At 38.2% G+C, this 24291-nt stretch overlaps 1 protein-coding gene and 1 pseudogene across 1 annotated transcript in view; one reads left to right on the top strand and one right to left on the bottom strand.

The window, feature by feature from the left end:
- The window catches only part of LOC132240154 (ADP-ribose glycohydrolase MACROD2-like), a 619136-nt gene that overhangs the window by 513810 nt on the left and 81035 nt on the right, over positions 1 to 24291 (top strand). The window lies entirely within an intron of this gene.
- LOC132240092 (lysine--tRNA ligase-like) overlaps positions 1 to 24291 on the bottom strand; it is a 40371-nt pseudogene that overhangs the window by 10137 nt on the left and 5943 nt on the right.

Genomic DNA, 24291 nt, shown 5'->3' with positions numbered 1-24291 from the left:
GCCACAGCTGGTTGAAAGCAGGTACCTGGGGTTTATTTACCTTCTATAATTGAAACATTGTTGTTTTGAGTGGAGCTCAGAGCCACGGGAAGCTTGGCTTCCTCCATCATTGGGGCAACCAAGCCTCCTGTTTGCTCCAGCTCCGTGGCTGCCGGCCACCATCTTGGTTGGGTTAATTTGCATATAGTCGCTCTGATTGGATGGTGGGCGTGGCTTAAGGCATAGTGAAGGTACAGTCAATTTGCATGTTTCTCTTTTATTAGTGTAGATGACTAAGCGACTGTCTGACTGACCATTCGCCTGGTAGCTATGATGCCCAATGGCCACCAGGGGCAGACGCTCAAACCAGTAGATGAGAGAGCCTGATTCCTTATGGAATTGGCTGTGGATTAGGTTGCTGCTGGTGCACTGTTGGCCCCAAATCTGCTTCACCCACACGCTGGACCCAGAGAGGAGGTAGCCCAAGTCCAGGGTGCGTCACCTGAGAACCGCCCTCTCGCAATCCAGGATCCCTCAGGGGATGTTGGAGAGCCAGTTTTGGCCCGATCCCTACAGGCCAGGCTGAGGGATCCCACAGGCGCATGAATCCATAAACTGAGTCTCTAGTATTGTAATAACTGTGTATGGTGTCTGATGGATACAAGCTTTATTAGGGTGATCACTTTGTAAGTTATATAGGTGTGTAATCACTGAGTTGCACACCTAAAATTAATATAATACTGTACATCAACTGTAATTGAAAAGTAAAAAAATTAAAAAACAAATGAATATATAAATAAAATATGATAAACACACACACACAGGAATATTATTTAGCCTTAACAAAAGAAGTGAATGCTGTCATTTGTGAGAACATGATGAAACGGGAGGGCAGTATGCTAAGTAAAATAAGCCACAACGAGAAAGACAAATACTGCATGGTATCACTTAAGTGTAGAATCTTTTTTTTTTTTTATAAAGGTAAAACTCATAGAAACAGAGAGTAGAAAAGTGGTTGCTAGGGCAGATGATGAATAAAGTCTGATGATCTAATGTGTAATATGGTGACTATAGTTCATAACACTATATTGTATAATTAAAATTTGCTTAAGAAAGTGGAATTTAAATGTTCTTGCTCTCCCCACTCCTCAAAAGAAAAAGTGAAAATGTTAGGTGAGGTGATGGATTTGTTAATGAACTCAATGGGGGTGACTCCTTTACAATGGATATGCATATCAAATCACCACATTCTATTCTTTAAATCTCTTCCAATTTTATTTGTCAATTATGCTTCAATAAAGCTAGGAAAAAAAGCCACCAGAAACCCTGAGTCTGCCAGTTTGTTCCACCACTCATTGTAGTATGGAATTAAGTTTGTGAGCTATCTTCACATCCAAGGGAACTAAAATAAATCACAATTATTAGAATATAACCAGGCCTCGCATATCTGGTATTACTGATCATTGTCCTTCTTCCTGGAGCTAGGGAATCCATTCATGTTCATTCCTATATTTATTAATTAAACAAAAATTTGTTGAGTGTCAGCAATGTTTTAAAAATGGTTTCTGCTCCACGATGCTCACAGTCATGTAAGGTACAGACATTAAATGAAAATTTATACTAATTTTTCCAATTCTCTGCTTATCTTCCCATCTGCCCCTGAGGATCTGAGCAGATTGTTTTTATAACAGACAAGACCTATGGGTTAATGATGTTACGGACAAAGGTTTGAATTAGGCCTCACCTTAGTGCAAGTAAAACTTTTTTTTTCAGAAATGCACAATCCTGGTCCTTTATTCAGGTGTCCTTTCCAGAATGAAATAATCCTAGAGGATTTTTATTACTGTACTTACTGCTATCATAGTAAGTGTCCTACACTTCACAACTGAGGAGACTGTGGAAAATGTCCCCTAACAACTATATTAGACAACTAGACAAATTAGATCTTTACCCACTTTATTAAAAAACTAGAGGCCTGATGCGAGAAATTAGGCGGCCCTCCCAGCCACAGTGGCTTATCTCAGCCCTCGCAGCCCCAGCTTCTCCCGTCTAATGAGCATATTATGCTTTTATTATTATAGATGTGTTTCTGGTGGTTAAACCCACCCGAAGTCCATCTTAGCCTTGGACCGCTGGTAGGAGCAAGACTGGCCTTCTAAGAAGGGCCTGATTCTTTCAGGGTTCCAAAAGTGATGTGAAATGGTACTGGTCAGCTGCCAGTGTCTGTGGAACATGAGATATTCCAGAGACTGTTGTTTCTGTACTGACTCAGGCTCTGTATCTTATTTTTGCTCTAATTGCTCCTGGGACTGGACTCAGCTCCACTTGCTACCTGGACTTCCACTTGTCTTTTTCTTTGTTATGGGCTGACCCATTCAGATTGTTACCTGCTCTCATCGTATTGAACTCTCTCAGCTGCCTCACTAATTATTTACCCCACCCTTCAGATGAACTCATTCACTGAATATATGCTAAGCAGTGGTCGGCAAACTCATTCGTCAACAGAGCCAAATATCAATAGTACAACGATTGAAATTTATTTTGAGAGCCAAATTTTTTAAACTTAAACTATATAGGTAGGTACATTGTTATTAAATTAATTAGGGTACTCCTAAGGCTTAGGAAGAGCCCCACTCAAGGGGCCAAAGAGCCACATGTGGCTCGTGAGCCGCAGTTTGCCGACCAGGGGTGGGGACTAATCGGCAAGACAGGCAGTGATCTGAACCTCTTTCCTGGTCACAATGCCTCCTGCTTAAACCCTGCATACCCATGGACAAGGCTGTTTATTATGGAAGATATGTACTTACAGAAAAAAAAATCATTTTGTGTGTGTGTGTTTGTTTCATTTTATAAATTGGAGGCAAAGATTTTAGTGTTATAGTTAATGCAGGATTGATGATTCAGTGATTTTTATTCAGAATAATGACTTTAAGAAATGCATTTGTTCTAAAATGTTATTTGTTCCTTAGACTCCTGTTGAGTCAAATGTTTGCTTTTTTTAAAAAAAAAAGTAATTTAAAGAACCCCATCCCACCTTTTTAATTGTTATAGAGAATAATTTCAACAACAATGCATCTAATTGCAAATGCATTTGTCTTTCTTCAACCAAGACTCTAAAAATATTACAACCAAATATTAGCAGTTCTATTTATTTTCAGGTGTGCAAATATTGTTTCTGAATAAAACAAAACATTTCTAGCAGACGAAGGTCAATTTATTGAAAATTAAGCTAGATGTGACTGTGGATAATTACTTTTCTACAGCTTTACAGTTTTACAGGCTTAAGGTGTATGGCTCAGGTTTACAGGCTTTTCAACTGTTTCATCTAAGAATTCCTTTTTTTTTTCTTTAAGTCTTGAGCTTAAATGTTCCCTTTCCTATGTTTTTTGGAAATGCTTGTGATTTTTATGAGCTGCATTTCTTTGACCTGCTGCTAGCTGAAAGCTCTAATCCTCAGTTTTTATCATTTAATCCTCAGGTTTCTGTCTATATTAAAAAAAACAAACAACACACAGTACTTTTTTTCCCCCTGGGAAGCAACTGTATCCAATTCTTGATACCTATCTTTCCTAGACAGATGCAAATGATATTTTATAATCAAATTGAAAATAATATTTAATACCTGCATTTTTAGCTTTTCACAGGAAAGCATTTCAGTGTTTAATTAATACTTTTTTAGTTGTCATATTTTATTTTAATAGAATCTTGGCTTTTCCTGTACAGATGTAATTTGATTATGTTAACATTTCCTTTTATAGAAGGTATATTAAGAGACTTGAGGGAAAAGCCCACTTTAATGCATTGCAATCATCTTGGATTTCAAAATCCACTTTGCATATCTTTGTACACTTGAATTAATATAAAAGCTTGATAAAAAGATGAGAATTAATGTACTCAACCTGTTAGGAATAAGTAGTGGTATTGTTGATTTAAGTTTGTTGAATGAGATATCTCAGAATGCTAAAGAGGCAGACCAGCAGGTTTCAGGTGATTAAAGAAAAATCTTTCGTCTTGGAGGAACTTGAAGGAACATGATGCTATTTAAGTGGAATCTAATCAGGAAGAAGAAAAGCTTGCAAGTTAAAAGACGGAATGTTTCATGTCATTATTTGCAAAGCAACTGAACAAAAGGTGAGCAAGATAATTAAGTGTCTTGCTGCTAAGTAGAATTTTTCAAAGCAGGTTGATTAGAGGTATTCCTTAAGAAAATAAAATAAACTTCTAAATTCAGATAATCTAGTGGAAAAAGCTAACTGAGTTTTAGAGATAGAGACCAGTTTGGAAGAAAATTGACAGTATTGTATATGATAGCAGATGTTCTCAGGGGTGAGCTTAATTGCTCAGCAAAATTCTGATCAGCTCTGAATAGTTTTAGCATTAATAATATTTTAGTGTATTTTAAGTTTTTGAAAGATGGAAATCCAAGCAGACTTAATATGCAATGGCACTAAAAGGATTATTCCATTACCTTGATTACTCCATTTTTCAAAGGATAAATAGGATTTGATTCTTTTCCCCCATTTGCCTGAAAACCTACCAAAAGCAAATATTACTGTTCTTATTATAAAAAAGTATTTGTAACTGTCAAACAAAAACTTGATGCGATCTCTTGTATCTGTGTTTAGGATTTCAAGACATTTTGGGTGATAACATGAGGAAACTGGCATGCCCCAGATTTTGTTTTGTAAACAAGAGCTGGCAAGACTCTGGCTTCCTTAAAGGGGTGGCCAGGTCAAAGTACTGATGGATGCATTTTAGCTGAAAATGAAAACTAGGAAGGCATGACCTTAGGCCCTACTTCTCTACCGAAGAAAGGAAACTTGAAGCTAACAAGTCATGCCAGTCAAACACACAGTAGACATATGTTCTTTTGTCAGTGTTCTTTTACTCTTTCAACATTTTAATGACTTCAAGCTTACTTAGTAATGCATACTTTGGGGGCAAACTTCCAGTAGCAGATTGCTTCATTTATTATCAATGAATTTATTTATTCTGTCAGTCATTGCACAGCTTTATCTACAAAGAACACATTGAAAAAGTTAAACTGATCCCCTGGTCACCTGGCAGTCGACTGCCAGTATAAAATGAATAACTATCAGTCTACTTTGAGCGGTTTCAAAGGGTGATGTGAGTGTCATATTGGAGACCCCTGTGGAAATCTTAAAACAATAGCAAGCCCAAACATTCTCAGCGGAAGCATGTGATCTAAATACTTGCATTTTAAAAATAGATTCTAGGCCAGGGGTGGGCACACTTTTTGACTCGAGGGCCATAATGGGTTCTTAAACTGGACCGGAGGGCCGGAACAAAAGCATGGATGGAGTGTTTGTGTGAACTAATATAAATTCAAAGTAAACATCATTACATAAAAGGGTACGGTTTTTTTTTTTTTTTTTAGTTTTATTCATTTCAAACTCAGGCCATAGTTTGCCCACAGCTGTTCTAGGCCCTCCCGAGTTATTTAAAAGTTTTGGTTTTTACTTTGTATTTTGCTTAAGTGTCCTTCAGCTTTGTTTGCATGTTGGAATCATCTGAGGAACTTGGAAAAATTCTTACGCCTTGGCCATACCTCACACCGATCAAATCATAATTTGTAATTTTTAAAGCACTCTAGGTGATTCCAGTGTGTAGCTAAGGCCGGGAACCACTGGTGTAAGCACTAGTTGTTTCTTTATTCACTGTGTTACTTATTTTTCTCAACCTTATTAAAACAAGCACCTTGTAGCATGGCTTTCTTAATTTGGAATGCTCGTATACAAGATTTTCTGTTTTAAAAATGTCCTTTTTATGGAGTTGGACTTGGGAGCTGATGCCATTATTCAGGGCTTATATTATTTTCACATTATTTAAGTGTATAAAATTTTGTCATCTGGATTTGATTTATATAGGCACTTTGGTACATTTTAATATGAGTGTTAGACATTTTTTATGTTCAGTCTCACATCTTTCTAACCCACTTTTTTGCTTTATTTATTACTGTTGCATCAGTTGAACAGAGATGTAGCCTGCTAACTCCTCATGTTAGATCTGCTCCCAAACTGTGTTTTCTGCTTGGTGGTTTTTTGGCTACTTCTCTTGGGCCTCAGCTAGTCCAGTGCATTTCATACCTGACTCAATTCTTGATCAATACGGATAAGAGCAAGTGATAACATGCCCCTCTTTTCTGTGTCTCAGGCAGATGGTCTTGAAGTAAATTCTTCACATTTCTTGAGAAGGCACTCAATAAGTTGTGTCCCAGTTGCTCACATTAGTCACTAGCTTGAGTGTAAACCCTTAGATTGGTCTTCACCATTCATGTGTCATACTTTCCATGCTGGTCAAAACCCACTTAGGTTTATACCAGTAGTTATTACTTCCCCAAACAAATTACCTGCACCTCAACTCAATCTCTGTTGTTTAGTTTCATTGAAGCTGAAAGAGTACAGAAGGTGAAAAACATGGTAGGCATATTTTAGCATGTGCTCCCTTTTCTGTTGAGATTTTCTATTATGCAGTTTTACTACTTAACATATTAGTTTTATTAAACTATGATAGGGAACAACCCATTCCCAAATATTGAATGCCCAAAGAGATCCTCATTCCTGTTATCAGTTTGTTAAACTGCTGTTGCATTGCCTGCCTATCGTCCTCTGTGATTTGATCATCTTAAGTATTCTTCCTGGTGTCCTACCAGCAGTGTGCCCTATACCACTCTTGATCAGTGCCCATACCGCTCATTTACTCCAGATCATGCAGCAAATGTTTTATACATTCAAACCACATAACTCAGTAGCATGAGCATAATGTTAAATGAAATGGGAAGATTTTGCAGAGAGAAAAATTGTGCTGATACAGTGTGATAATATTTGTGTCATGTAAAGTCAAGCATTTTATAGTTAGCATCCCAGTGCAAGATAATTGCATTTTCCATTGCCCAGAAAAAAATACAGTTAACAGACATATTAATAAGGTCAACATAGCCATTTTATTCTTCCAGCACTGAAGCAGATTTCCTTTTCTTCAGCTGAGCACCAGATGTATGAAAACACATATGCTAAAACATGATGGCAATTTTTTTGCCATGAAAATTTCATAAAAGAGGAGTCACAGTTCTGCAATCATACTGACTCTTAGACATACACATTAAGCAAATGATGTCAGAATCATCTGAACCCTTGATTTCTCCCTATCTCCTTTGGTTGAGTGCATGTAGTTGAAAACATGGAATTTGCATGCGTGGATGATGCAATTCCTTTGGGCTTATCTGCAAGCCCAGGGACTGAGGATCTGTGTGATTGTTGCAGATGACCCTGATGTACTGTGTCACACCCCCTTGGCTTTTCTATGACTTCAGACACTGATGAAGTAGCAAAGTTCAATTTGACCTCAGACTAACCACATTTCACCATAAGTATGAGCATGTCTTTGAGATTTCGGCCCACATCCTTCTTCTATGTTGCTGGAGCTTCATCACCCAAATAACAATAGCAGCCAGAGCATGAGCATGTTATTGCCCCAGGAGAAACCGTCAACCAGTGGAGTCAGGAACCCTGGATATACTTTCCAGTCTCTCAGGATTTAGGTGGGGAGTCATGGGGGACATCTCAGATGTTCTCTTGGATTCAAGGCCTGGTTCCCCATAGCGGTAACCTCAGTAGGTGACCCTTACATTAGTTTTTCCTTTCTCTCTCTCTGCCTCATCAGTTATGCTTCCTTGGATCACATTCCAAATAAACTATCTACACCCAAGTCCTTATCTTAGGCCCTGATTTGGGACCACAAACTAAGACAGTGATGTTAGTTCAAGTATGTAATGTTTCTGAATCAATGCTTATTCATCTATGAAAAGGGAATATCAAGGTCTACCTTACAAGGTTGTTGAGAGAACTGGATATCACTTATTTAAAGCACTTATCCCTATCCATGGCACATGCCTCACTTTAAAAACTGATAGGTAGATTGTAAGAGATATACAAATTTGAATGCCTAATCCTAACATGATTTATATAGAGCAGGCAAGAAAGAGAGAGAGTGATCAGAACTGAGAGATGCTGCAAGCATAAATACTTACCATTTTTTACTTCTATTATCCAGAGACAGTTACAACAAGGCGTGATCAATCCCTTCATAGGACCAGCCTTTGCCCTTTTGTTACCTAAGATTGGGTTGCCCTACTATTATGTTCCTTCTTCCCTTCTCTAACAATTAGGAAGGAGGGATTTGACTTAATTTTCTTAGTTTATTCACCTTCTATTTTCATTACATTAATCCTAACCAATAAAGCATTCTACTTCCATCAAGGATTTTATTTCCATCCAGCAAACTCAAGTGGACCCAAATTTCTCACAAGCACCTCTTTCTGCAGCATTGTTTTGTTGGGAAATTAGTTCTTTCATGTATAGAGCACATTGAGAAACTAACATTTACTTCTTCAAGTTATGTTTGGTTTAGTAGAAGTACAAATATTAAAATCAGAGTCATTTTTAAGCTAAGAGTAGTAAATTTTGAGGGTGCAAATCTTCCAAAATTAGTGTATGTTTTTCTACCTTATTCCATAGAATACACCGAACCTAATTGAACATTTTTAAATGTATGCCTTCAGGGTTATCATAACTAGCAACCCAGTGATATTTTAGCTAATGAGAAGCTTGGACTAGAAGTCATTGTTGATTCTATACTAGTTAATAAATGCTGTTAAATAAATTATTGGAGATTGAATGACTGATTTTTCCCCGAGGTCTCTTTCAACTCTAACAATCTATGACTGACAAATTCTTTGGAAACAAATCTTCTTTCACAAAGTTGGCCTAAGTTCCTTCAGAAAGCTGGAGGCACCCATGTTCTTAGTTGTCAACTGGAGTTGTCACAGTTAAGACCATAGTTTAGTTTCTTAAGTGGGCCTTGCTAGAACTGCCTTGTTCTGGCTGAGATGAAGGGACAGCTTACCCCTGAAGTTTACGTGTTCCAGCCAGAATTTTTACACAGGAGGAGCAATCAAGTTGGAATGACATTTAGCAGATTCATCTTGGAGCAGGGTGTGCGTAAGAGCATATTACTTTTTACTTTAGCGGATGTGGTTTTTTCAGACGGTGTTAGGATTTATGAAAATTATGGAGTGCTAACATCTCCCAAGTCTTACTTATACACTATGCCATTGAAAAAATTTCATTTCTAAAGAGTTGAAACTAACCCTATTAGAGTCCTATGTAAGATATGAGTAGGTTCTGACTGAAGTTCTGAGGATATCATAGTAAGGATATGCAAGAACATTACTGAAAGGATATATATATATATATATATATATACACACACACACACACACACACACACACACACACACAAACATATATGTGTGTGTATATATGTATGTATATATCTTGTATAGGGTGTCCCAAAATTCACGCAAGAAGTAATTTTGATAGAAAACACAGGTTTATAATTAAAAATTGTAAATTTTTTATTGATTCATAAAGTATACAGTATAGGGTTATGTACGGAATAGCACATCAGGTAAATGGCCTCCGCGGCTTTGCTGGCACATACGCCGTGATCTTCATTGGTCTTCATTGTCCCTGCTCCTGGGCCATAATTGGTATTTGGTAATGATTATCAAATTGAAGGGATTGAAATCAAAGGGAAACAGATATTATAATCTGATTCAATAAACCAAGTAAAATTAGGCTTTTATTTTTGTTGTTGTTAATGCTCACGCAAAATTCAAATCTTATGTGAATTTTGGGAAATCCTTTATATGTATATATATATATATATATATATATATATATATATATATATATATCCTATTTAATAAAAGAGAAACATGGTAATTAGCGTATGACTGCTACCCTTCCCATTGGCTAATCAGGGCAATATGCAAATTAACTGCCAGCCAAGATGGCGGCCGGCAGCCAGGCAGCTTGAAACTAACATGAGGCTTGCTTACTTCAGTGACGGAGGACTCCAACGTTCCCCGCCTGCCTTGCCAGCCTCTGAGCCTGCAGTTTAAGAAACATTGTAACAAATACAGAAGCTAAACAAAACACCAGAAACCTGCTTTCAGCGAGCCAGGGATCTCAGAACTGGAGTTATACATTGTTTCGATTATAGAAACGAAACAAACCAGATACCTGCTTTCAGCAGCAGAAGCCTAAGAGCTGGAGCCTCAGAGCTAAAGCTAGCCCAGAATAAAAAAAAAAAAAAGAAAAAAAGGAGCAGTTGGGAGCTTCAGTCGGCCTGAAAACAGCCCTCAGCCCCTCACCCAGACTGGCCAGGCACCCCAGTGGGGACCCCCACCCTGAAGGGTGTGTGACCAGCTGCAAACAGCCATCATCCCCTCACCCAGGCTGGCCAGGCACCCCAGTGGGGACCCCCACCCTGATCCAGGACACCCTTCAGGGCAAACCAGCCGGCCCCACCCATGCACCAGGCCTCTATCCTATATAGTAAAAGGGTAATATGCCTTCCAGCACCGGGATCAGCGGAGCCGCGAGGCCTCCCAGCACTGGGATCAGAGGAGCGGAGAGGCCTCCCGGCATTGGGATCAGCGTGACAGGGGGCAGCACCCAAACCCCCTGATCCCCCTGCGGCTCTGTGTGTGACAGGGGGTGGGGCCACAACCTCCCTATTGGCCCTGCTCTGTTCGTGACAGGGGAAGGCACCCCAACCCCCTGATCAGCCCTGCTCTGTGCCTGATGGGGAGAGCTCCCCAAACCCCTGATTGCCCTGCGGCTCTGTGTGTGACAGGATGCGGCGCCCCAACCCCCCCCCCCCATGGGCCCTGCCCTGTGTGTGATGGGGTAGAGCCATAACCTCCCCATCGGCCCTGCCCTGAGTGTGACAGGGTGCAGCACCCCAACCCCCTGATCCGCCCTGCTCTGTGTGTGACGGGGGCGGTGCCCTAACTCCCCTATTAGCCCTACTCTGTGAGTGACAGGAGGGAGCTCCCCAACCCCCTGATCGACCCTGCTCCATGCGTGATAGGGTACGGAGCCCCACCCCAGTAATGGGCCCTGCTCTGTGCGTGACAGGGGGCAGTGCCCCAACCCCCTGATTGGCCCTGCTCTGTGCGTGACAGGGGGTGGCATCGCAACCTCCCCATCGACCCTACCTTGAGTGTGACAGGGGGCGGTGCCCCAACCCCCCAATCAGCCCTACCCTGAGCGTGACTGAGGGTGGCATCGCAACCTCCCGACCCACCCTGCTCTGTGCATGACAGGGACGGCGCCCCAACTCCCCAATCGGCCCTGCTCTGAGCCCAACCAGGGGCTGCACCTAGGGATTGGGCCTGCCCTCTGCCACCCGGGAGCAGGCCTAAGTCAGCAGGTCGTTATCTCCCAAGGGGTCCCAGACTGCGAGAGGGCACAGGCCGGGCTGAGGGACCCCCCCCTTCCCCCCGAGTGCACAAATTTTTGTGCACCGGACCTCTAGTATCTATCTATCTATCTATCTATCTATCTATCTATCTATCTATCTATAAAATTTTCATAAATTAGTGCAGGCTGGAATAACAAAAATACCACAGACTGGGTGCCTTAGATAACAAACATTTATTTCTCATAGTTTTGATGGTTGGAAAGCACCAGTAGATCAAGTGTCTGGTGAAGGCCCTCTTCCTGTTTTGCAAACAACAAGTCTTCTCACTGTATTCTCACATGAGAGAAAGCAGAGAGAGGAGAAGCAAGCTCACTCATATCTCTTCTTATAAGGACACTAATTCCATTCATGAGAGCTGTACCCTCAAGACTCAATTACCTCTCAAAAAGTAGTTTTAATTAAAATGTGCCTTAAAGAAGGCCTTTTTGGATTGAGGTAATTAGGTGTTCTGTTTGCTTCTTGAATTTGAGGATCTATCTCTTTCAATAGATTTGGGAAGTTCTCATCAACTTTTTGGTGAGCCTATTTTAATAGGCTCTTTGTTCAATTCTCCCTCTCTCTTCTGGCATGCCTATTATTCTTATATTGCCCTTTCTGATTCAGTCAGATAGTTCTCATACAGTTCGCTAATATTGTTTTTTATGCTCAACTTTCTCTTCTTCCTTCCTTGTCATTTCTAGATTACTATTTTCTATATCACTAATTCTTTCTTCCACCTGGTCTTGCTCTATTTCCTATCATTACTAGTTCATTCTTGATCTTTTTTATTGAGTTCTTCATCTTCAGAATTTCAATTTGGTTCTTTTGTCAATTTCAGTCTCTTTGTTAAAGTACTTGTTTAGTTCACTTATTTGTTTTCTGAGTTCATTAAACTGCCTATCTGTGTTTTTTTTTTTTGGGGGGGGGGGTTGCACTTCATTCCTTTCTGATTTTATATTTCTCTTCTTTCACTGGTAATTTCTTCCACATTTACTATTTTTGTGGAGTGGTTTTCCTAAAACTTTGAACTGAATGTTTATATTTAACATTAGTTTGTTTTCTAATATATGCACGTAAGGTTTCATGTTTTCTGCATTACTTAGTAAATGTTGTAAGACAAGTATCTGTAGCACTTCATAAAAAATACTTTTTACTTCATTTCACAGCTTTTTTTTGGTATGGCTTATTTTGTCATTTATTTCTGAGTAGTTTGTATTGTTGCTTTTAGTTGCATTTTAACTAAATGATTTATGCATTTAAAGAGAAATTATGAGCAATTAAATTAGTTTAGAAGAGGGTATAGATATAATTTAAAAATTTATAATTTTATTTCATTGCTTTAGAAAGAAGTATCTTGAATAATTTTCTATCTTTGTATTTAAATTTTTGTGTGTCATAATACATTATTTTTCAATATACATTAGGAGATCCGTTACATTGGAGATCCGTTACATTGGAGATCTGTTCCTATGGCACCACGTAACACGATTTTCGTTGTAAGTCGGAACCCAACTACATAAGCACCTACGGCACTCACATGGAGCACATACACAGCAGTAATGAAGTGAAACAATAAAAAAAAATTAAAAGAAAGATAACAATTTCTGACCTTTACTTGTGGTAAATAAATAATAAAAAACATAAAGCACATATGTACATATGTTGAAATGACAGGACTTTTTATTTTATAAATAAATGGTGATGGCGGTATAACCATGAAACAATGTACATCAAGTCCAATGTAACCTGAGGACTGTCTGTAATTTATTGCTTGATACAGGGGTATAATTCCTGGGTACATTATATCATATATATGTAATTTTAGATCAGGCTTGTTTTAATAAGTAAATATTTTGATCATTTAATTATTTTATATACTCAAATATCTAGAAAGTTTTGCTATGATCTTCAGTTGTTCTTAAAAAATACTCAACATCTCCTTGTTTTTATCTATTATTGCTTTATAGATTTTGAAGCAATTTAGCATAATGTCACAAAAAGTGAAATATTATTTGACCATAACTTTGCAAAATAAAGACTCTTTATTGGTTCCATTTTATACTTTTCACATTGAATTATTTGATAGTAATATTGCCATTTACTCTTGTCTTTTGCTATTCTATTGTCTGTTATACTGCTATATCTTGTTAGATAGAATCTTTCTGTAACCATTTAGTTATATGTAGCTCTACCCATTCGGAGTCTCTAACTTTTAATAAAGGAATTTAAACCATTTACATTTATTATCATGATTGAAATATTTGAGCTTATTTTTGACAGTTCATTTTTGTTTTTTTCCTGTACTGTTTCTCCCCCATGCCTCAGCTATATTAATTGTCGCTAGCCAGATGCCAGGTTAAGCTGAAAATACAGGTAAAATATATTTGAAATTCAGGGAGAAAAGTTATAAAACCAACCAGCTGGAAAATGGTACATCTGTATGCCATTCCCTAAATGCTACGTAATGTTGTATGGCATAAATTTCTGCAGCACTTTATAAAAATATGCTGTTTTGATACACAAAGGTGACCTTACTGACCTTTCCATCTGTGAGACATGTGCTTTGAGCTGCTTTGCATTTTTTGGTGAAGAGTTGTGCGGGGCCATAGCATACATTTATATGATGGCTTCTCAAAGTTAGAATTTGGATACTGTGGATTTGGAAAATTTTCTTCTCTGCAGCCCTATAAGAATTATATTTTTAATATTTTATAATTCATATCTCTTGGTCACTCTTAAGCAGTTTTGACAAAATTTAAGTGGTCATAAATGTATTATCCAAACTGGGATGCTTTTTATCATAAAAGGGGATATTATTAATAATTAATAATTTGCAAATAGTTATGAACTGGGGCCATTTGGTGCAAAATGGGATGTAAAGTCATCCTAACCAGACTAGTAGAAGGAAAAGATTGTAGGTATAATATGAATGAAAATTTTGTTCCCACACTCTTCTACCCATAAAAATACTTTCTAGACAAGGTAGCAGAATATTCAGGCTAGGTTTGGAGGTTTGTCAAGGAGCAAGATTTGAATGAGAGAATTGCTTATGATGCTGTGACACATTCAACTTCATAGCATACCTGATACTTTTGACTGGCTGTCAGGGTAGAATTGTAAACACACCCTTGCTGAAAAAAATCCAAATTCTCCATTTGCACAATGTGCTAGAGGTCTGATTACACGCTCCCATTTTTATTTCTTTGTCTCTTGTATGCATTATGGCCCTATCACTATTACTCCATTTTTGTAAATTTTGAGTCATTTGATCTTGGATGGCCTGGATTATCCATGGGCTTTATGCCATTGAACTTCTCCCTGTGTTCCGAATTTAATGCATTCAAATAAGTTTTCCCTTATGGCCTCCTTCCTCAAAGGAGCACAGGCCTATTAATAGAATTCTTTGGTCTCGGAATATAAGAGGCTCTACTCAAACCATGATATGCCAGCTCTCTGCTCTCTCCCCCTTGGTAGTTTCCTTTTGGTCAATTATATAGTATAGCTAGATTGGCTCCCTACAAGTATATCTCATAGCATAAAACGTAGAATATTTTCAGAGGTGCCTATCTTAAAAGCCAGTTCAGCAGCATCTGTGCTTCAATCTGGCCATCTCTAGTTCTAGGGCAATTTGCAAACCCCAAAATCCAATGATGAACTACACATCACCACTCCATGTTTGCAAAAGAAGAACATTAATTTAGCACAGTTTGATGTCTAGAAGAAAATGTACAGCCTCATAAAGTTTGAAGAGAGCTTTTTTATGTACTTTAAAACTTTAGTGTAATGCCTTTATGAGACAAGTTCTGGGGACAGGAGCAATATTATTTCAGGCTAGCTAGTGTTATAACAGCCTTTTGCAGCAGTAGTTGAACAAATTTTTATTCAAAGCCAACTATATACCAAGCAATATGCTGAGAGTTCTAGAAATATATAAAAAATATGAAATAATGTGTGATCATGTAGTTACCTAATGAATGAGTGCACATTTAAGTGCTGTAATATTTCTAAGAAAGTAGAGCTCAGTACTTGGTTGGCGATTTAGACTTGGGAAACAAAATTTCCACCCCAAAGTGTGTCTCTCTGGCATGAGGATTATTTTATATTTTAAGAAGCAAAAGACACAGGAAGAATCCTTGACCTTCCCACAAACTGTCTGAAATAATTAAAAATAGAAGGTCTGTCATAAAAAGAACTACCACCATATATAACCATAATAAGTATGAACTAGGTGTGGTAGACAGGAAGAAACCCAGCAAGGCCCATATGACCAAAGTACTCTCTGTGATCCATTGCCTCTAGATGACCCAACAAACATTTATTTACTAAATATTAACCCTTTTCATGTCCCTGTGAATTGCCTTCCTCACCTTTGAAGTCTCAAACCATTGCCCACTTCTCCTTAGCTCAAGATGGCATATAAGCCACAACTGCCTGATTTTTCTTTGAGCGCCATATTCTTTTGGAACCCCCATATGTATATACATAATAAAATTTGCTTGTTTTCTCCAGTTAATCTGTCTCATGTCAATTTAATTAGTAGGCCAGCCAGAAGAACCAAGAAGGGTGGAGGAAATTTTCGTCCTCCCTGATGAACTTAACATGAAGGTAGCAAGAATCATTGGGCAGAAAGGAAGACACTGGGTAGAGAACACTGGATGTAGCAGGGCATGGCAAATATGAATGCAGAAAGGCATGGCTGGACACTCAATTGTGTTTACTGGATAATCACAATAAATATATTTGGATGGGGTAGGCACTGTTTGCTTAAGGAGTTCCTTAAAAACTAGGCAAAATAAAAGTGCATGATGTGAGGAAGCCATGAAGGATATTTGAATGAGAAGGTAAAATAAAGCCCTCTGTATCTTAGAGGGTTAAATATGATTATAACATGACTAAGCTAAGTTGGAAGAAGTCCCTAAAAGTCAAGGACAGTAGCTTACAATACACACCTGGTTCTCAAATGATGATGTTTCATTCAATGTTATTTTGTAATAGTATTGATGAGATGCCATAGGAACTTAACTCTTATTTATATCAATTAGCTTATGATCAAATTGATTTTGTTATATATCATTTCACTAAACGTTGCAGAACGTATTGGTGGGTGTTGAGGACTTACTATAGTTGTTAGGTTTTAGGAACTTTAGGACATTTAACTCGGCATGTAAAAGAAGTAAAAATCATAATACATAAAACATGCATATTCTTCTTTTTAATCCTCACCCAAGGATATGTTTATTGATTTTAGAGAGATAGAATGGGAGAGAGAGAGAAACATCAATGCGAGAGAAACATTGACCAGTTGTGCCCCAACTAGGGATCAAACCTGAATCATAGGTATGTTCCTTGACTGGGAATTGAATCCAAAACTTTTTTGGTATATGAGATGATGCTTTAACCAACTGAGTCACCTGGCTGGGGCAAGATATACATATTCTTACATATATCTGGATATTTTATTTCCCCATATTTTAGATAATTTGATTTTACTAATGTGCAAAGGCATCATTTACTAACACTAGATATATTTTAGTATTAACAGGTCGCACAGTATTTTCTCTACTATCCTATATAATAAAAGCCTAATATGCTAAGTGTCCAACCATTCGTTCAACTATTCAACCAGTCGCTATGATGCACACTGACCACCAGGGGGCAGATGCTCCAACCAATAGGTTAGCTTGCTGCTGGGGTCCAAGATCTGGCCAATCAGGACTGGGCGAGACGGGCCAGACATGCCCTGGAGCCCTCCTGTGGTCCCTCCCCAGCCCTGATCGTGCACCAGTGGGGTCCTTCAGCCTGGCGTGTGCCCTCTCGCAATCCGGGACCCCTTGGGGATGTCAGAGAGTCGGTTTTGGCCTGATCCCCGCAGGCCAGGCCAAGGGACCCCACTGGGCATGAATCCATGCACCGGGCCTCTAGTAAATGATATTAAATAAAATGTTTGGCCCTAGCTGGTTTGGCTCAGTGGATAGAGCATCGGCCTGCAGACTGAAGGGTCCCAGGTTCGATTCCAGCCAAGGGCACATGCCTGGGTTGCAGGCTCGATCCCCAGCAGGGGGTGTGCAGGAGGCAGCCAATCAATGATTCTCTCTCATCATTGTTGTTTCTATCTCTCTATCCCTCTCCCTTCCTCTCTAAAATCCATAAAAATATATATAAAAAATGTTCATTTATTTTTGTAATCTCTATCTTGATATGTTTCATATGTAGAAAATTGAGTGATGGCAAGTCAGTCCTTAAATTTGGTCCTTGCGTGATTCTAAAACATTACTGGGATAGTTTGAGTTTTAAGTAAATGGTAGATGATTGTAATAATGTTACTCAGTATATTAATTATAGCAATGTATAATATTTTTAATTATAATATACATATATTTTATAAGTTTTCTTATTGTTTAGAGAAAAATATTGGCTAAATCTTTTGTAAAAGTCAGATGTATTTAAGAGTACAGAACATCTCTCTATATAAAACTCTAATATGCACATAGAATGAATGGCAGAACAACCGAACAACTGGTCACTATGACATGCTCTGACCACCAGGGGGCATGCGTGGAATATGCCAGGTATTGGCCATGATGGGATGGTGGGGCAGGTGAGAGGGGGCGCCAGACCAAGGCGGGGCTCTGGTCACTGTCATCGGGGCAAGCCTCTGGTGGTTACTGAAAATTCTTTACTCCTGCACGCCACGGTCCCTCCTGGTGCTTGCACCTGCTGCTGGCACTAGCCCCGCTCACACCCGCTGCCAGTACCTGGCGTTGGCTCCAATTGCCCCTGAGGGCTTCTCCTCCTCCCCCTGTTCCTGAGGGGCAATCGGGGTAGCAGCTGCCGCTCGCACCTGCTGACGGCGCTGACCCTGCTTGCACCCACTGCTGGCACTGGCCCTAATAGCTCTGCAATGTCAGCAGGTGCGAGCAGGGCCAGTGCCGTCAGCATGTGGGAGTGGTGATGGAGGGAGTGGGGCTGCAGGCAGACAGGAGACCAAGGGCTTCAGTGGGAGAGGCCGGGCGGGGGCACGGAGGATGGGCCGAGAGCCAACCCTGTGCCCACTGCAGCTTTGGGGCCCACAGTTCCTTTCAAGGTGCACGAATTCATGCAGTGGTCCCCTAGTGTATAATAATGAAATGTACATGTGCAAGTAACATTCTGCTTTGTACTTTAATTACTATTTATATGCAGTGTGAATTAAAAATAAAATAAGATGAGGTGAGGAAAGGAAAAGGGAATGGGAATATAATTGACTTAGTAGTTTTGCATTCTAGCTGCTTAAATTAACAGCTTTCTAGTGCAAAACAAATGTGATTTGGAAAAGCTAAGAATAGCTAGGACCATGCCATCCTCTTTAGGGAAAAGTTGTTTATGTTCTTAGTATTTATTTGATTTTTATTAATGTACAGCAAAAAAGCAAAGTATGTGACATATTTGTGTCATAGAATATATTTATAATCAATTTCCAATTGAATGTACAGTAGTGCCCCCCTTATCTGTAGTTTTGGTTTCTGCAGTTTCAGTTACCCATGGTCAATCAAGTTCCAAAAATATTAAATGGAAAATTCCAGAAATAAATTATAAGTTTTAAATTGCTTGCTGTTGAGAGTAATGTGGTAAAATCTCTGTCCAGCCCAGGACATGGATTACCTCTTTGTCCAATGTTTCCACACTGTATGCACTCCCCATCCGTTAGTCACTTACCAGCTGTCTGGGTTTTCAGATTGATTGTTGAGATATACTGCTTGTGTTCAAGTAATACTGATTTTACTTAATAATGGCCCCAGAGCGCAAGAGTAGTGATGCTGGCAATTCAGAGATATCAAAGAGAAGCCATAAAGTGCTTACTTTAAGTGAAAAACTGAGTCCAGTACAATAAAATATTTTGAGAGGAGGCCATTCTAAACATTCACATAATGTTTAGAATCTTTCTGTTTTATTATTAGAAACTAAAGGCCTGGTGCACAAATTTATGCACAGGTGAGGTCCCTCCCAGCCAATCAGGGCTGTCTCGCTCAGTCCCAATTAGGGCTGGCCGGGGGGAGGGACCACAGGAGGTTGGCTGTGGTAGTGCACTGATCACCAGGGGGCAGCTCCTGCATTAAGCATCTGCCCCCTGGTGGTCAGTGCACTTCATAGCTATTTGCCTGTTGGCCAGTTGTTCTTGTCAGCTGGTCATAATGGTCGCTTGGGCTTTTATATACATAGATTATTGTTGTTCGTGTCTTACTGTGCCTAATTTATAAATTTAACTTTATTATAGGTATCTGTACATAGGAAAAAGCATAGTATGTACACAGTTCAGTGCTATCCTGTATTTCAGGCATCTTCTGGTGGTCTTGAAATATATCACCCATTGCCCGGCCAGTGTGGCTTAGTGGTTGAACATCAACCAATGAACCAGGAAGTCACAGTTTAACTCCTGGTGAGGTCACAAGCCTGGGTTGTGGGCTTGACCCCCAGTAGGGGGCTTGCAGGAGGGAGCCAATCAATGATTCTCTCTCATCATAGATATTTCTATCTCTTTCTTCATATCCCATTCTCTTTCTGAAATCAATAAAAACATGTTTAAAAAATATATTGCCCATGGGTAAGGAGGATATATTAATACTATATTATTAATTCATTTATTGATGTATTAATTTTAATAGATGCCAGACATCCTCTTACCACTATTAGCATTTATTTGTATCCCTTCCTAATTTGTGTATATGTAGAATATTTCCCCCCAAATGTGATTATGTTGAAACCTTCTCTTTTTTTGGGGGGGAGGGCGGGGGTAGAAAAACTACTAATTTGTACTTAATAAGACATAATGAATATAGAGTTATTGATTTCCAAAAATGAGGTTTGATTGATGACTGTTGTGTGATTTTCAATTCAATCCAATAATTCCTTCCATCTAAAAACAGTTTTGATAAGTATCTTTTAGCTCCAAGTGTGATCTAGGAGATAGGTCTAGAAAAGAGGATCTCAGAGACTAAGTGAGAATTTCAAGCAGTTAAAGAGATAATAAATGAGATGTGATGAGTGCTGTTAAAAACATGCAAATGAAGATAGTAGGAGTACAGAGAAGGAGAAAATAACTTTGCCTGAGGGAATGTTAAGAAACTGAGGGGCCTTCTGCTGACTTTTCCTTGCACTCTTTGCCCTAGTTTTTCATCTCCTGTCTAGTATTTGTGTATAGTCTTATAAATTCTCTCTCATTTGAGTGAGATAATTAAGAAAATAAGATAATTAGCACTCATGAGGCATTTGTAGATTTATTCAAATATGAAAAATTTTGCTTTAGGATAAAATTAATACAAAACTTCATTCTCTGTCATAACCAAATATATCTATCTATCTATATATATGCCTATGTGACTGTTATGACCGAACAATTGGAATGACTGGAACTATTGGTCAACCAGTCGCTATGACGCGCACTGACCACCAGGAGGTAGACGCTTAATGCAGGAGCTGCCCCCTGGTGGTCAGTGTGCTCCCACAGCCAACCTCCAGCAGCCCCTTCTACCCCCCCCCCAGCCAACCTCCCACTGCCCCTCACCCCTGCCAGCTGCCCCCCCCCCCCCCATAGGCCTCAATCACTGACCAGGCTGAGGGTCCCCATCCTTGCACAAATTCATGCACCAGCCTCTAGTATATATATAATTAATTTTAAAAGCATTATATGTGCCAATTATCTAAACTGTCCATCACAACCTAAGATAATCTAAAAATAAATTTTAAAATAATATAATGTTTTTTTCTTCCTTCAAAGTATACAATATAGATTTGTTTTGGAAAATTAGAAAATGCAAATAAATAAGATAAATTACCATCCCAAATTTCACTATGATTTCACTTTATACCTTTTCTGGCTCCCCCCTCCTCTGTATAAATATACAAATATTAATAACAAACATATTTTTTAAAAGAGTTAAAGCATATGTATTGTTTTGTATTTAGTTTTATCTACTTAATATATTCTAAACATCCTCTCATGGTGGCAAATGTAGGGCTCCATCTTCATTTTTAATGATAGCCTAATGTTCTACTCTATGACAATATCAAAATTTACATGTTTAGTTCTGTTTCTAATCATTCATAGTCTAAGTAACCACATTAGTAACATCCTTGTAAGCACATGTTTGTTTGTATGTGTAGTTTTCTCCTCAGAATGAATTACTAGGAGAATTGCTATGCCCAATATTATGCAATTCTTAAGATTCTTACTATTATACATTGTCAGATTTTTCTCCAGAAATGTTTTGTCTGTGTATATACTAACTAGCAGGGAAAATACTGTCTTGCTGAAAGACATGGACTTATATGTGATATGTATTATTTATATTTTATGCAGAACCAAATTAAACAATTGAATTCTATACCACACATATGTATTTTGATGGTTTTTTTCCACAATAAAATGATCCCAATAACAATGAAGATTTTTATACTCTAGGGAGGAGTTTCTATCTTTATTATGAAAAGTCAGATTTCCCTATTAAGATGAAAATCCTCCATTTGAATGATTTTTAATATTAATGAAACTTTTGGCTTTCCAAAATTTATTTTTGAAATTTTTAACAAATATTTCAGGACTTCCAATACCTTTGAGACATAAATATAAAATAAGTTTTATCTGTATTAAATATACAGGAACTGATCATCATGTATTAAATGGCAGGTGATAAACAGAGTATTGTTCCCATCTTTGCTCTCACTTTTTGAAGTTGAAAGTGACTGGATTGGAAGGGAATTTTCTTTATTTAATGTCACATATTCACTCATCTGTCTCACTCTTCTGTGGTTTACATACATTTCTGATCACGAGTAAAGGATTGAAATTTGAATCATGATTTGTACTTGCTTTTTTTTTTTACTGTAAAATAGGTAATCTTCCCTCTCTAATTGTTGTTATCAATTTCCTATTTAGCTTACTTGGTCCATTGAAGAATCTCTCTCTTGAATCACTTTCTTTCTCTACACCATTTTAAGTCATGTTAGCCTCATGCAGTTGTCCCTTGGAATCCCATTTGAGAAGTCTTACCTTCTCAATTCCTTGCCTTCCTTACAAATGTTTACCTTTTGTCTCCATCACACCTTGGGCCCTGTATCACCAGAAATTACATCACTCATGAAATCTCATTTTCTAATACACCATGGCTTATTTGCTCTCGGAGCTCCATTATAATTATCTGACCTTACTGAGATGACTAATCCATTGACCCCGCCACCTTCTCACTATCCATCATCCTTTCCTGTCTTCCTTTCTCCTCTGGTCTACCTTAGACTCCATGGTTTGTTATTATAACTCCTATAGAAATAGCCTGAACTCTGCCTCCTTTTCATATCCTCTTAACAAACCCTGTCTTAGTTGAACCCAGTTTGCCTTTTCTAAACAACTAAATATAACTACAGAAGAAAATCTCACAGTGAAGCCATTCATGATAAAAAATCTCTAAAAGAGGTGTAGCTTAGTGGTTGAGTGTCAACCCATGCATCAAGAGGTCACTGGTTTGATTCCTGGTCAAGGCACATACCTGGGATACAGTCTCAATCCCCAGTACGGGGCATGTAGGAGGCAGCAGATCGAGGTTTCTCTCTCATGGATGTTTCTCTCCCTTCCTTTCTCTCTAAAAAATTAATAAAAATATTTTTTTAAAGTTCTAATGGGAAATTTTACTATTAAGTACATAAATGTGAATTCTCCCACTTGTGATGATTATTTATACCTTTCCTTTTCCCATATCACTATTCATCCAGATGATAGCCTCCTAAAGTAATATTAATGAAATAAAGTGGCAAAACTCTCACAGAAAGAATGAGTGCCTATGATTTAACCAAAACGTTACTGAGAACTGATTTTCTTAAATGACTTTTTTCCCGCTTCCTGTCAGTTAATTAACTTATACAATGTATGATTATAGTCTGTTAAAATTGGAGTTTTTCTTTCAGTACCTTTGGTTTTTTTAGTACTTCTACCTATCCTATTTCACCAATAAAATCAACAAATTATGACTATGTGCCCATTTTGGTTGCTTCACTTATATTTTTAGAGGAAGCAGAGTATAAAGAAATTGAAATATGAAGAGATAGTTTTGATTCCTTTGATTTTTTACTTGTTAAGCTTGTGACTTTAAACAAATTGCCCAACTTCTCTAAGATTCAGTTTGCCTATCTGTAGCCTGGAGTTAATAATACCTACCTCATTGGATTATTTGGCGAATCTAATGAGACGGGTTTGTAAATGTGATTTGTGACCTGTGAAGCCCTACACATGTGCAACCTGTTATCATTTGACCACCTCGCATTCAGAATTTTTTCATAATGTAAAATTATTGTGATTTGAAATTTGGTGTTCAGATTCATGGTTTTAAATATTGCTTACTGAAAATTTATAGTAAGTCTCATCTTTTCACAATGTCTATTTGGTCTCAGAAATATGGTTTGCAAAAGCATTAAGTTTAAAGAACAATTTTTACAATCTTATTCCTTCTCAGAGGAGTAAGTGATGAATTTTTGATGAAACTGCATCATTATTGCTTACATACAGTGGATATATTTCCATTACTGTGTAAATAAATTACTATGTAAACATTTGACTGAAACCAAATAAGTCTTATGTGGGAATGAAGGCAGTTTGTTGTTCTTGGCATTCAATTTCTTCACAAAAGCATTTCTTAATCTTTTAATTTTCAAATACAATCATGTTTTTGAAGAAATATAGAAAGAAAAGTGCCCAAAGAGTAAGTTGACTTGGAAGTGTTTATTTAGCCCTCAGAAAACATGTGAAAATATCAAGAAACTTTGTCATCTTTAAATCTGGAATCATTTTGGAAGATCTGCTTTGAAAATTAAGCTTCTAACACTAAGGAACTGGCTTACCCAACGATCTTGTTTCAAGGCAAATAGAGAAGGCAAGTTGGCTGAAATGAAATCTGCTTCATTATTCACTAGCCTTAGGGATAATCACATTTAGGGGAAAGCCTATAATTAGCTCAA

The sequence above is a fragment of the Myotis daubentonii genome, chromosome 8 (genome assembly GCF_963259705.1).
Source record: "Myotis daubentonii chromosome 8, mMyoDau2.1, whole genome shotgun sequence".
Taxonomy (NCBI): domain Eukaryota; kingdom Metazoa; phylum Chordata; class Mammalia; order Chiroptera; family Vespertilionidae; genus Myotis; species Myotis daubentonii.
The sequence above is the reverse complement of the archived record's forward strand: the minus strand, read 5'-3'. Positions and strand labels throughout refer to the sequence as shown.